Source organism: Plectrocnemia conspersa, unplaced genomic scaffold, assembly GCF_051122295.1.
Source record: "Plectrocnemia conspersa isolate PC_06_02 unplaced genomic scaffold, ASM5112229v1 ptg000003l, whole genome shotgun sequence".
Classification (NCBI taxonomy): Eukaryota; Metazoa; Arthropoda; class Insecta; order Trichoptera; family Polycentropodidae; genus Plectrocnemia; species Plectrocnemia conspersa.
The window spans coordinates 25,548,670-25,564,734 of record NW_028277167.1 but is presented as its reverse complement, the minus strand read 5'-3'; the positions used below and the strand labels follow the sequence as shown (position 1 = coordinate 25,564,734).

The 16,065-nt window shown below is 26.3% G+C and overlaps 1 protein-coding gene across 1 annotated transcript in view; it reads left to right on the top strand.

Moving 5' to 3' along the window:
• The first annotated feature begins 904 nt into the window (after nt 1-904).
• LOC148237082 (neuropeptide CCHamide-2 receptor-like) overlaps nt 905-16,065 on the top strand; it is a 153,462-nt gene continuing 138,301 nt past the window's right edge. The window contains exon 1 of the mRNA XM_088183115.1: nt 905-1,178. The gene's annotated coding sequence lies outside the window, so the exon portion shown is untranslated. The remainder of the gene's footprint in view (nt 1,179-16,065) is intronic.

Here is a 16,065-nt window from a genome sequence, read left to right as displayed (position 1 = left end):
TTCATCTCCACTCAGACATATGTTTACGAAAATAGTTCAAAATATATTCTTCACTAAACATAGGTGGTAAATATTAGCAATAAGTAAGCCTTAATAATTATATTTAAATTAAAATATGCGCGAAATTAATGTTATTTAAAAAAAAAATATTAGGAAAATAATGCAATATTTTTTTTTCTGTTTCCAACTAAAGATAGGTTGTACTAGACGATATAATTAAAATAAGTAATAATTAAAATGTATTGACTTGTGTCAATACATTTTGAACAACTAAGTATTATTGCTCTTTATTACCTCGCTAGTTGATAAATTTTTCTTTCGCTAATACCGGTATTATTGCAATGTTGATGATTGGGCGCTGCTCGTAGAATATTATTAATGCTATTAGTTTTGGTGTAATGTTATATGAAGTTATTTTGGTCAATTTGATTGTCGCGATCACCCATAATCGTTGCTAAGAAGAAAAACTAATAGATTTATTATTTTTTTTAAAACGAAGTAAACGCGTCCACTAAGCGATATCTATTAGCAGTTTAAAAGCATTTTAATTAAACCGTAGACCTGACTTCAATAAAATATATTTATATTTTTTTGAAATGCCGCATCGAGAACCACTGGTATAAAACAATTTTCCTTTATTTTTGCTCAAAAATATGTCAACATGCTTTGCATACTAGTAGTGAATTAATTACATTAAATTTTCTTTTGGTGTTTTTCTAAAAAAATAATATCGATAATTTTCATTGAAGCTGTAGCCGTCAGCGTCGAGCGGAGACAAATTTAATTAATCACAATTTTTCCGAGAGTCTTCGCTGCATCGTTCAGCGATAGCCAAGCGGTGGCAGCCGTGCGCCGATCGAAAGCTCAGTACACAACTTTGGAAGCTGCCGATCGGACGCGTTGCCCCATCGCATCCTTTTCATTCATAGCTTTCGCGGAAAACTTTACATTACGAAAAGCTGAAACATACAGAGCTTTCAGCTCTTGCAAACGATTTAACTTTGCATATTGTGTATCTCTAAATTTCAATTGAAAACTTTTCTAAAAGTTAGCTCGTAGTCTGTAATGAGCTTTGGTGGTGCTCATTGTTTCGTTCAAGGAATCAAAATCCGTATTGAAAAGCAAAGAAAAGTCGCTTTCGGCTAGTCGATGGGCTGAGATTTCACTACTCATTGAAAGTGAGTATATATTTTTATATTTATTATTAAATAAAAATATGTTTTTCTATGAAATAGAAAGGTCAGATATTATTATATTTTTTTGGGTGAAGAACTATGAGGTTAAATATAATTTGAATACAATTTTGTGTGTATATATATGGAACGCGCTATGACAATATATTGAAACTAGTGAATCTTATCGAGAAGAACGATTTTTTTACCTAGAATATATACGATGTCAGAGAAAGGCTGATGGATCTTCGAGAACAGATATAAATTTAAATTTTCTTATACACTACATTTGCTTTAACATAAAATATATTATGTAAGCGATAATATATATTTATTTATAAGAAAAAGATAATCAGCTTTTGCAATATATAAAAAAATACAATTTTCTATTCAAATTACTGATTAAATATAGAATAATAAATATATCTATTGATAATATTTTTTGCGTACATATTATTAATAAATAATATTTAACAATAAATTATCTAACACGTAAAACATTATTCAATTATTGTTTTATTTTATTTATGCTGCATACAGTATTATCAATTTTTAAGGAAATTAACAAGAAATAAACTTGACTAAATATATATATCTATGATGTAGTTTAATCGTAATTATAAAAGCAATTACTAATATGATTATGAATCGCTCACAAGCAAATTGAAAAATAATTTTGGGGCTAACATCACGGTCTTTTAATTCGAATGCAATAGCTTTAATGAAATGACAGTGCTAAATTTAAAGTGGCGTAAAATTACTAATTAGGCAATCATTTTTTTTGTATATTATATAAAATATAATTGTTAGCTACATAAAATAATTTTAATTTTAGTTATTACTGCAAAGTTAAAATAGCTAGTATTTATAAGTTCATTACATTGCCATTAAAAGCATAAAAAATATTATTAAATTTATTATTAGCTCATTTTTAAAATAAAATTAATAAATAGAATATAACATTTAAAAATATACTCAAAAGATAAATAAAACTATTTATAAATATTTTATTAAAATATATACTTGAAAAGATAATGAATTTATAAAATGTTATCGTACTGTTTTTCCAAACTTTTTGTTTTACCCCAGTTTATAAAAGCTCTAAATTATAATATATGAAATTATAATATTAGTCATAAAATTACTTTTAACGTACTTTTCATAAATGCAAGAAAAAAAAGTTAGGAGAGCGGAGTGAAAATTTAATCTAACCTCAGCCGCCAACCGCGTGAAAAGTTTCGTGCTAAAAAGGTTGATATTTAAATTAGTTTTTAAATTGAAAAAAAAGTGTAACGCCAAAGGATTAATTTGCTCTTCCCAGCCAGCATTGATTATACAATACAACCTTTTTCATTATTCACAAGCCCATTGAAAAAGTTTACAAAACAACGGTAGCGGTTAGTCAGTTAGCTAACTTTCGCGTCGACAAATAAATGAGACAAATTATAAAATGCTTTTCCATATAAAAATTATTGGAACTGGTAATTCATTTTGCGTTGTTTACTTTTTAAGGAGTGAAAAACATTAACAGTTAATTGGTTAAATTTACCAAATAAACGTTTATTCTTGGCTTACTTGAAAAAGTAATTAAAAATAAATTATAAAGTCGATCCTGAATATTTTAACTATATATAAGCTGTTTATTTACATTAGGCATTTATTTTTAACAGGCGCCTTAAAAATGTCAAATTGATCTTGTTCCAAGTCCTTGAAAAGTCATGTTACATTCTTTAGCGTCTATTATTTACAAGCCCTAATTGAGTTTCAAGGTTTTTTCTAAAAAAAAGTTCGAAATGTGTGTATAATAGTATTTTTTTACTGAATAAAAAAAGCTTCAAATATAACTTTTATGCCAGAAGCTTTCAAAGCTGTGTGTATTTAACAAGGAATTTGGGCTTTCATTATGTAAGACTATATTAGAAGAGTTATAATAAAACGATTTCTCTTTGTCTGTTTCTCAATGTGTGTGTTGTACATAGTATTAAATCTTATGGATTGTGGGCGTTCAAACAAAAAATACTTACAGTGTTGACATTTGCGAACATCAATTGATAAAAAAAATATAGAAATGTAATGTTTAAGAAAATATGTATTATAAAGATGATAGGCTTTATGCGATTTTTAAATATTATTCTTCCTCTTACAAAGTCCAAAATATTTTACTTTCTCTAACAAGATTAGCATATGCAATTAGGTGGTCTTGAACTTGAATGAATAGTGTGAGCTTTTGTCAATTGTAAGATAAATACTATAAGACTTATAATTGATGTTTTCATGTTTTTAAAATAAGTTGTTTAACTTAAAATAAAATTCACAAATTATATATATTGCATTTCTATAAAAGATTTAATTTTATTTTATTTGACTGAAAAATCCTTATAATAATTTCTGGCACTTTTTAGGAAGCATTTAAATGGTTTTTAGTAAATTTACACTATTTGCAGACTTTTATAATGCTCTCAGCAAATTATAATCTGAATAACGTGTGGTCTAGCATTGTTATGATAAAAAATAATACTCTATATATTTTCCAAATCTGGCCTAAGTTACCGATGGTAATCGTTTGTCTGTTTGTACATATTTTGTATTTAAAACAATAATAAGGTTTTAAAGAATCTTCCTTACATTCAGGTACTTATAAAAATACTTTATTCGCTGATCTTTGATTGTGGTATCTACGAGTACTAATAAAAATCAATAAGACGACTGTGTAGAATAACATTTTTGTCCCATTTATTTAGTTATTTTCATTTATTCACTATATTGTCGGGAAAAAATATTTTTGAAAATACGGGCACTAAATTTTTCCTCTTTTGAAACAATAAGTCTAGAAAAGCATTGTCTTTGATAGACTACTTTTAGATGCCTCTAAAATTTGCCAGAGCACCACTTGCTAATTTATTTCAATGAAATCTATTTTTATATTATTCATTATTTTTTGTCATTTAAGATTTTTCTAAAGAATCTAATATGAAAGAAATGCGTAGAAAATTGTAAATCTGTTTGTTTAGAATGCGACATATTTTTTTACTTAAAATATATTAATGTGATTGAGATCAGGCACGTACGGTGAGATGTATTCCCTTCCGCTCGCTCGCGTGTTAAGTGACGAGAGTGAGTGAGAGATAAGGGCGTGCGTTACATGCGTTCCGCACGCCTTTATCTCTCACTCACGCTCTCACGTACGCGCCTCATTGAGATGTGATTTATTTTTAATTCTTATTTTAATTATTGCACAGCTAATATTTCTTTTGTATATCCCAATAATTTTAATTTTCGAAAGATATATGTTTCTCTCGTATGATAGAAGTAACATATTATAAAATATGTTAATACGTAAATACTGCATAATACATTCATATCCTACGCCGATAACACTACTTAAGTTGATCTTTACAATGAGCATTAATTTTATTCTTCACTTCTGTTTTCAAGCAATATGGGATTCGTTGTTTTTGTAATTTTAAGCCATTGAGATATCGTTTTTAGCAAAAATGTACGGATTTCAGAAAAATATTTTTTTTTCGGTACTAATGGTTCAACTTAAAAATCAAAAGTCGAAAATAGCACAGTTGCCTTATAAATGACCAGAATGATTATTTTCTGTTTTATAGTATAGATAAAACGTTGCTACAGAGTAAAATTTATATTTATGCAAAACAAACCCCATAAATTTGTCTTGAACTTTTTTGCGTATGATGTTTTCGATTTTTATTTACAAATAATTTAATATAATTTAATTTTAAATGTGTGTTTTTCTAATATAATCGAAAAAGTATATATTTACGGCTTAGCTGATTTGTATTACTGTTTTAAAACTATGACTTTTCGCAAAAATTAGTTTTATTAATATTTTAATTTATTTTTGAAATCTGTTTTAGGGATATTTGCGGTTGAATAAATTAAATTATAAATATACTTTATTTTGCGCGTAATTCGTCCGACAGATAAAGTGATTAACATAAAATTCGTAATCAAAAAAGTAACCATGGTTATTACTGATACTGTTTATTGGTGATTTATCATGTTCTATATTAAATTATTAGTTTTTTTATCTATCTAGATATATCATATTAAACCTTTATTATTACCGGTATTAAAAATATGCGCGTTAATAAATATTATATACATACATATGTTGATTAAAAAGCTTATTTATTTAATGCAAACTTTCTTTGAAATAAACATATTCCAAGTTAACACATATCTTTACTAGTGTATGCACGTATCAAAGACATTTTTTTTAGCGAAGACAAAGACACTTTATCAAGCGTCTCGTAGCTTTGATATTGCGTCTCGTCACTCTTGATATATGTTTAGTTGGATAAGTCAAAAGAGCCATGATATATCCAATAGTTTACCTTTGAGTTTTTGAAAAAGTTAATGTTACTTAGGTTAAAAATACAAATTCAATCAAACCATGATATTAGTCCAATTTTGTGACACCTTTTCAGTGATTGAATATCTGCAGTCTTTCAAAAAACCATACATCTGTATTGTATGCTATTATATCTTACCATATAAATGTATTTAATTTTAAACCAAAATTGTATATTTATAGGCATATGGTAAGGTATAAAAATATACACAAAATTTACCTTTTTATTAATCACCTCAGTGACATTTGCGTAAATAAAAAAATGGCTTTGTGCCAAGTCATATCACAGTAAAGCGAAACATATAAAACTTCATCGCTTTATAGAAAAGTAGTGAAAGTTGATCGCTTGTTCTAATTCATTATTTATTTCGGATATTAATCCTTGGGTTGTTATGTCACCATTATTCTAAGAGTAAAATAAATATATACATTGCACCTATGTCTAGTGTTCTCTCGCCAATGTAAATAAGAGGAATTCTATATAAACTTTCACGTTAAATTTAACGTTTGCAACATTTATAAAAATATACTGTCGTTAGATAGAGTTTCGCTTTGGCATTATAACGCGTGTTGTGTGTGTACTTAGCAAGCTCTATGTGTACCTTAAATTCTTGACGTAATTCAAGTGTCGGATTACGCAATGTATTATGTTATGCGTGATAAAACCATCAAGTGAAAATATTTTACGGTATCTCCTGTACGCAGCAATTAACCTATATGCTTTGGTTATGATTAAATGGTATTATTAAACAAATACATATATTGCTTCCCTATGAAATCAACCTTCATAATCATTCATGGAATTATGAAATTATTTATTTCTATATAACAGATATTGAGAATATCGAATGTGATTTAATCACACGACCGTAAGTTAATAAATATATTTCAATTTGTTGCTATGCAATTATTAGTTATACCCAAAATGAAAAAGCCTAGAGACATTCATTACTGCTTCCATGATAATAGAAAATCAATACGCAAATGGTGATATAAAAATATCCCATCGGGTCTTCCGTTCGTCTGGCAAACATTTTTTTATTTTCTCTGTATACAATTTAATTGATAATATTATAGTGGGTAATAGAATATCATATTCAATTAATTTATCGACGTGCTTGTTTGCTAAAAGTTTTAGAATCACTTATACAAAATATCTGATATAAAAATATAATATATTATGAAAGGACATTTAATTATTATTTTTTCTTTTAAGTAAGATTATAAGTATGATTAGTAAATAGTCTAATTTTATACGGCTTAATATGCTAATATTTTAATTTAAACTTTTAATGTGTATATTTTACCTTAACTCGTGTTTTTTTCCGAATACGTAATTACACCCAATCTACATATTTTTTTATACTAATTCGTTAATAAATCGATCATTTTATGAAAGCTCTATAAAAATATTTATAATTAAAAGATTTTATATAATATCTTGTAAATATTACTCAACTCATTACATATTAAATAATAAAAAATATTTTTCAATTTATTTGATATCATATAAAATTATTAGTTGTAATATATTTTTTTAATACAAAAGGAAATTGTTGTTTATTGTTTTGATAAGTATACTTTCTAGGAGATACAACGTAAATTGAGGCATAGAACGAAATTTTTAATAAAATTAACGAATAATATTCATGAGAACTATTTAACGTTTTCTCAACTAACGTTCACTCAAAAACCCATGACACACTGTATGGGCAGCGGGAGAGGATCCATGCGTTTGTATATCGTGGCGCTTCACTTTTGGAACTATATATATTTGATTTGAAGTATTTAAAAAAATGATTTGTATTAACCGCGTAAATCGAGGGATAAATATATACGTATGTGGTGAAGTGCCGGTTGATTTACAACTTAAAAACGAGTCCCATGCGCGAACGTCGGGCGTCATCAGTGCTTTGTGTATTTAAAAACAATGCAATAAAAATATTTTAATTGAAAATACTCAGTTTTAATACTTGTTTTTTATATAAAAAATATATTTAAAAAAATCAGGAAGTGTGATATCATGTAATATACTTTTAAAAAAAGTTAGAAAAAACTATTAGTATTTATCAATTTACATATTTAAATTCTGCCGAGACATAAAAGTCGTGAGTTTAGCTTAGTACGTTACAATGGGATAAACATATGTGGTAAATTGCCGGTTGATTTGTAACTTTAAAATGAGTCACGCGAACGCATTTAAAAAGAATGCACAAATTGGCTCGATTTTATTTAAATTACTCATCTGTGAGATTAGGAACATCTAGGAAAACATAATTTGTAATAATTGGTCGGAATTATAATTACATATTATTCACTAATTCTGATCTTCCAGACACGATAAAAATTAAAAAACACTATGGTTCGCATGAAAATCGAACCTAGTTCTTTCAGATATTAGTAACTAGTATATTATATGTAATTAAGATATATAAAATAACAAGCAGTATTTAAAAATTAATAATGCAATAAATATATTTTAAATTTGTAGCTTATAAAATTTTACTTTAGAAACCTTTCACTCCAATAGCCAGTTGAAAAACATATTAAAAGAAAATATGAAATTAAAAAGCTTCTAAATCAATAAATATATTTATTTATGATATAACCGTAGTAACATATACGAATGTTTTTTATATCAATCATCTAAAATATGTATACGGTTATAAAGAACGTCAATTTAAAAGGAAAGCTATAATATAATAATATATGTCATCTGTCATGTTAAATTTGTCGTTTCATTTTTACATTAAACAAGAAATATAGCACAATTTATTTTATTATATACTATTATTCTACGTAAATGTAATATACGATAAACGTTTCAGTTAACCGACTGAAAGTATCTGTTGTTTTGTTGAATATGCGTGTAATTTTATTTTATTTTATTACATAAGCGAATGATTTATTGATGTAAACAACACGTGTGCTCTTATTTATAGCATTTTTACTAGATGTATAATAACATTTTGATATTGGTCATTAGATTAAAGTAACGGGATTTGTATACTGAAATGATTAGGACAGATCCTCAAAAATATATTTAATACAGCTAATCTCGCAACACATTAGGATCTCTACGACTTTTAAAAGCTTGTAGAGATTATAAGATTGAGCTTAGAAGATTAAAAGCACTGAGGTGCACAAATCGACGACACCCAACGTTCACGCATGTGACTCATTTGTAGGTTGCTAATCTACCCGAGATTAACAATATATGTATTTAGTAATCAAAACGGAAAATGACTACTTTGCTTTATTTTTTTTAGTACATTAGAAAATATATTTATAATCAGACGACACTATGATTTTGTAACATATATAATCGAACACACAATTTTTAATCTAGTATATTGATTAATTTATAGTTTTAATTAAATATGCTTCATTAAGACTATAAATAAATTAAAACTTATTTGTATTTTCTATTTATTAAAATTAAAATTAAGTTTTAATAATCTTTCATAATTAAAACATGGTACATAAGGAAAAACATATTTAATTCTAATAATAAATGCCTTACAGTACAATATTTTTGCACGTGCACGATATTATGTCACGTGTTACATTCAAGGCAATCTATTATGCTTTAGATTAGCTACAATATATATTTAGCATGTCTCTAGGATATTCTGCCAAATTTAGAATGACACCCTAAGATGATGTAATATTTTTAATTAAAAGATAGATAAGAAAAAAAGGGGTGAAAGAAACAATATATATATATTTTATAAACACTATTTTTTTATCAACTATATATAATGACAAAAAATATTGCATTTGAAAAATTATAATTTATTATAATAAATACCAAAATAAACGAAATACATTAGTATTTAACTTAAGAATACATTGTATATATATGTAAACACAGTTAACACCATTAAATTTGTCTTGAACTCGATTTTATATGCTGCTTTTGACCTAAATAATAAAGTACTAAAATATATAAAAATACATAAATTGTGAAAGAATACTGTTATAATGATTGAAATTCATTATTAAATTAAAATTTTATTTTTATTCATATTTTAAATAGGGACTTATTAATATCCATGCTTTAATTTAAATTTAAATTAGGTTTGTTACATACTGATCTATTAAGAATCATCTCTTATATAAATAATGTCACATTTTAAACTGCATTCCAGGTCTTCTTAAAATTCTTGGAAATAGTTCGTATATAGTCTGTAGATGCATGGAAGCAGCTTATCTTGATGACAAAAGATTATCGTTAATTGGCGTATAAGTATTTAATAATACAAAATTACATAAAATTGAGTATCATAATACACGATAAAACAATAGTTGGAAAATTACATGTATAAGTTTATTAAATGAGTTAGGCTTACAAAGTTTTTAATATATATTAAAATGGTTACGTTTTTTAATTCTAACGTTTTTGCCATTATATTTTATATGGAAATTTATAGTTTTTTTCAATTGTTTTTATACGTTCATGGATAAAAATATAATTAGTTTTATATTTGATTCAGAATTTTGGTCCAAGTGGTGCGACTTTTGATGCAGACGATTTATTGTATTGATTGAAGAGTAATATATCAGTATCGGATTGCGCGGTTATATTGGCGTCCGAGAGTATTCGCTGTGGTCGTCAATGATTGATTGGTGATTAGAGTCTCTAATTACTCGAACCATCAACTACTCGAGTATCGAATATTAAAATTTTAAAATACTCGAGTACTCGAGTACTTTCGAGTATTTACCAAATGTACCAAAATAGCTATTATTCAAATTCGTGTACATATAAATAAATAAATAAAATACTTAGTATGTTAATTTTTACAATTATTTTAACTTCACGAACATACTTTTTAAAAACAATAATGCAAAAAGTTTCTCGAATTTAATATTACTGCTAACCTTTGGTTTTATTATTCCCGTTATAGAAAAAACCCTTTCCGTTGCTGTTGATGTTGGTCTTATTGTCATTTACGCCTTGGATAAGGCTTCTAATTTATATCTGTTCGCTTTTTATAGATATAAAATTTTTTGAACTTTCTTTTTATGTTCTCTTCTTTCATTCCCTTCTCTGCTTTTCTCTTATTTCCTTCGACTATAGACAAAATAGCATTTTGTAATTCTTCTTGAATAGTTTTTTTTCTTAACAATATACAATATTCTACTCCTTCTGATTAATGCGAAGAATTTAAATCTATATCCTTCGAAGATGTATTTGGGTGAATCCCTTTCACTCTAGAGCTAAACGGTTCGCCAAGAACTGACTTTACTTTAAATGCCTTTAAAACACACAATTGTTTTGATTTATATTTTAAGCTGAGGGATCAGTATAAACAATTCACAACACTTTACGCTACAACTGCATAGTCATAAAACCTAAATTTTTTTTTGTTGATATTTCATATTGTTCATTGCCATAAATTAGATAAGTCGGGACTGTCGAACAGAAAACACAAAAGAAATTTCTCCGTCGTACCCACTAACATAGCCGACGACCGGAACTATGCAACTATGGAACTATGAAAAAATTATACCTGATAGTAACCGCTCTAACTCGGGACTTCGGGCATAAACACCAAATAAAAGCAAGACGTTAACCTTTATCGGACCGAGTTAAAGTTATTTTTGTTTCTGAAATATTTCAAAATTTTTTAATTTCGAGTATTAATCGAGTAGTTTTCAAAATACTCGATTATCAAGTACTTGAAAAATAGACAAAAATACTCGAGTATCGAGTACTCGATTACTCGAATTGGAGACTCTATTGGTGATGCATGTTGCGTACTTAGCGTCAACTGATTGCTTGTTATCTTCTTTAGTTAAAGTTAAATATGGCACTTAAATTTGGGCAACCGCTATTGATGATTATTTCTAGTTTTTACAAGTTTGAATTGCAATTATCAAATTTATTTTGATAATTTCCAAATGTCTTTATTGGCACCCATACCATGGTTATTTGATTTATTATGAAGCAATATTTTAACACGATTTTAAATTATGCTAATCCTATTATCATAATCGTTTTAATCTTAATCCTTCATTGCGTATTATTATTTTCTATAAAAACTTTTATGTAAAAGGAAAATATTAAAAATATAAATAAGCCGAGTCTTGAATAAATCTCATCCTAAAATCAGAACGATTAGAGACGATATTATTAATGTGGTGAATTTTTGTTTTTGTTATTATTTTATTTATTTATTTAAGTTGTCCCAATGTTACTAAAAGAGATACTAAAACAAATATTTAGGGCCATAAAAAGAATAAAAATGAAATTTCTTACACTTTTGTTTTATATTGAAGTTGCATAGATCATTAAGGACATAGATCATTAAGAAAAAAACATATATTCTTTTTGTAAATGGTTATAAATTAGCAATTTACACTTAATTTTGTTGTATGTATTATTCTTGTAATAAATGTGCAAATTTAAAAATGCTACGCTTCATTACTGCTCCCAAAAATATTCAAAGTAAAATACAATTGAAACAATTTTCTATTTTAATAGAAAAATAAAGCGATTCCATTCCGAATGTTTCCCAGATCGTTTACTAAATCAATTGTTTTTATTGAGAAAAATCTTGTAATGGACGAACCATTAGACAGATAGAGTAAAAAGCAATTTTATTAAAAAGGCGAAAAAATCTATGAAATGCCAATAAAAAAGATCACGTTATTAACTTAATACAATCCATTAGACCTTTAGCCAAGATTAAACATCATTTTGTTAGGACAAAATAGAAAGCTATTGAGATTAAAATCAACAAAGCGTATTCCATGAACAAAAGACACGATGAAAAAAATAAACGGGTTTGAATAGTTGACATAAAAAATATTAACCATTAAAACATTTTACATTGTTAAAACATAACAAGATAATATAGGTAATTAGTGGAGTTCGACTCATATGATAATGAGAGACGGTTTCTTTGAAACGTTATTAAATTATTATAAATAAGTTCACGATAAAATTCGATATGATTAATATAGTTTCACAAGAAAAATGTTATCATACATAACAATATATTAAAACTCTTAATTTTCTTATATCTGAATCACATATTGCTCGTTATATGTTATATTTGTGTAACAAAGTACCATGAGTGGCGGTAGCCCTTCATCACTGTCACCTCTCTCCCAAGATTTATTTCATTCACATTTTTTTGTCTTTTACTATCAATATGGCGAGAATTGTTCGATGACATGGGTCTGTTGCGATATCCGAAAATCGTAGTATTTTATATCAGAGTCATTATATTCGTCGACCTGATTTTAGGTAGCTCAGATTGCAAAAAAGTCCAGAAAAGCTTCCTAAAATATCACTTCACATTGAACCATATATATTTTATAATATGGTATTGAAACACACGCCTCTCGAATGTTTTATTGCTGACAGCTTTGGTCTCTTTGTGGGCAATTTTTTATTACTACATGCAAAGCTTTCTAATATAAGATCGTGGTAGATTTTTTAACGCATAGTTGAGGTTGAGGATAATCCTGATTTATTATTTCAATTTTATAGCTAGTCACGAAATATACCGTACTTATTTATTTTAATAACAGTAGCAAAACGTTTACAAATATTTTTTTTATAGTATTTATTTTAGATTTATGGGGGTGTAATTTATTGAAATTGCTGTTTTTGCAATTCGTCAGAACAACATTACCATATTCATTCGCGTCACTTTTTCGTTTGTGACATTATATCGTGATGTATGTTTGAATAATAAAATAATAATTTATTTATTTGAATAAATGTAAATATATAAAATAAACATATATTTTGAAAAAAAACGATTTCATCGCTATTGTGACTTACTGTAAGATATTTCGGCAGTGATGGATCTTGCATGATCATGAATTCGATGTAATTTTTGTTCTTGAGCTAATAGCAAATCGTAAGGTAGATTATATTACATTAATTACTTTTACATATTTTTTATTAATATTAAAATAGTCATATACTGCAATATTTTTGTTATTATTTTATCGCTTTATAATGAGGATATTATTTTTCAAATAAAATTGTGTGTATAAACCTATTCTAACAATATTAACTAACATAGAATTATAATTAATAATCGTACATTAAGGCAACATATATATATTTTTCTTATATCTAGATACATATTAAGCATTTGCTATTAATAAGCTCTCTTGAACTTTACCGAAAAATGTTTCTCCCTAAACCTTGATTACATAACATATTTCATAAAAAGTAAAAATTTTATAAGTTGATCTATTATTGCTTCTAAAATTATTTTCTCATAAAGAAATTCAATTATTTTATTATTATATAAAAAAAATTATTATTATTATATAAAAAAAATTTGAAAAAAAATATTTATTAAATTATTGTTCTATAGATATTCTATATTTTTTAATACAAAATAATATGTATTCTTTAATTATATTGGTGTATGTACACACAATTGCCACGAGCGTAAAAAAAGTTAAAAATTTAGTTAACACTCGTGTTTGCGGAAGCGGATGTTTTGCAACAGGTAATAAAATTGTACGAGGGTCGAAATAAATATTCTTACGAATTAGTGAAACGTTAAAAGCTTTAATTAACCACCAGGGACTGTGGTTTATTTTTTTCAGGCATAATTAAATTAATCTTATTTTGGTTTGTATAGTATGAACCAAAATTAAACACGCTTAAAATAATAATTAAACATCATTTCAATAAAAATGTCCATTCTATTTGGATAATAACCCAATTTCGCATTTCACAAGTGTTACTAACGTAGTGTTTATTTTATGATACTCTGAATTCCATTGTATATATATTTTTAGAAGTACTCGGTTTATACAGATATATTGATATGTAAATAATTATATTTATGTAACAGTTAATGGATCGACCTATTTGTAACACACTGAATAACTTATGCACTAGTTTAACTTTGAATTGATTTTATATAGTTAGTTAAATCTGACGAAGTTTGGTTTTTACTGATATTGAACTCTATGAAAAAATTTACGATGTACATAAATAAACTATCGTGTCGTATTTTTTACGATACTATTACTCGGGATTGTAATACCGCTTTTCGGTTTACTGACCCAATGGTATTTTCCAATATTTTTCCGTAACATGTGCATTTTTATACCTCATAAATTCGAATAAAATCCCTGAGATAAATATTTATAAAAAAAATCAATCATCCCTCTTAAATTTAGCAATAATTTTTTATTTAAAAATTTATAAAAAAGAATAAGCGTTATGTTTATATAATTATTCTCAATCTGTACATAACTCAATTAAAATTTTCTCAGAAGTGTCCACTTAATTTGCTTGAATTAAACATTAATCTGAGAACCGAATCATTTGGAGAATATCTTGTCGTTTCTTATATAAATTTAATAAATTTATGTAACAACGTTCTGAGTATCCAAAACATATTCGTCGAATATTATATTATACTAAATATAATATACAAAGGGGTTTTGTGAATCTTGTCATTTAAGGAAGTATGTTAGGCGTATAAATTCCTGACCCTTTGGGGGATTATGCTCACATTTATTTATTTTGTAAATATATGTGCAGGGTTTAGCATGCCAATGCACATAAAAACTTTAACTTAAAGCAACATATAATAATACTTATATTAAAAATAAATTACTATATTAATAAATTTAATACTCTATAAGATGTTTCTTCTTCAAGTAACTTGATGTTGATGCAGTGCTGCTGTTGTCATAAATATATTATTTTTGAAGTGGAATAGCAAATACAATTTTGATTAGTTTTTATTATACAATAAAACCATTTGTATTTTTATTTTATTTTTTTGAGTAATAGTTTGTTTTATAAGGGTTTATTTAACATATCATCATCGACACATATTGTATATCCTATATAGTATACTCCTGTTCAGATAATCGTTTATAATATTTGATTAAAAAGTTTAGGCATTATTGTGCTTGTATTAATATATTTAAAATGATCCAAAACGAAAATAGCAGCAGGTATCAACAGTTGCATGATGAGTGTTACACAATACATAGCAGTGCGTGTAGCGTTGCCTATACTAGCAGATTTTTTCAGTTTAACTGTCAAATAAATCCATGTTGTTATTTTGAAAAATTGGCAGTGAGTGGTTAGCGATTTGACTGACGAGTGTCATTCACAGAGCGCATGAGAGTTACATGTCATTACACGGGGGTTGGAAAAAAATCCTTATAAAAAGACAAGATCGTGTATTTGCTGCTCGTTTTATATTTTATATAAACTTTAGTCACTAAAGAATTGTTAGATTTTTTTATTGTATAAAATATTATATGGATTAAAAAATTGATTGCTTTTGCCTTAGGTTTTCGAAAATATAGTTAAAAAAAGGTTGGTTTAGAAGTACATTATAGAAATGTTTAATTACATAAACAATTTATGAAAAGTTATTGAATCATTTTATTTATTTGAAAGTTCATATTCAATGAATAGAAAATATAATTTCTTTTTTTACAATATTTATTGTCACGCAAACAATAAATATTAAATTTCCATGTGATAATTACGCATAAAATAAT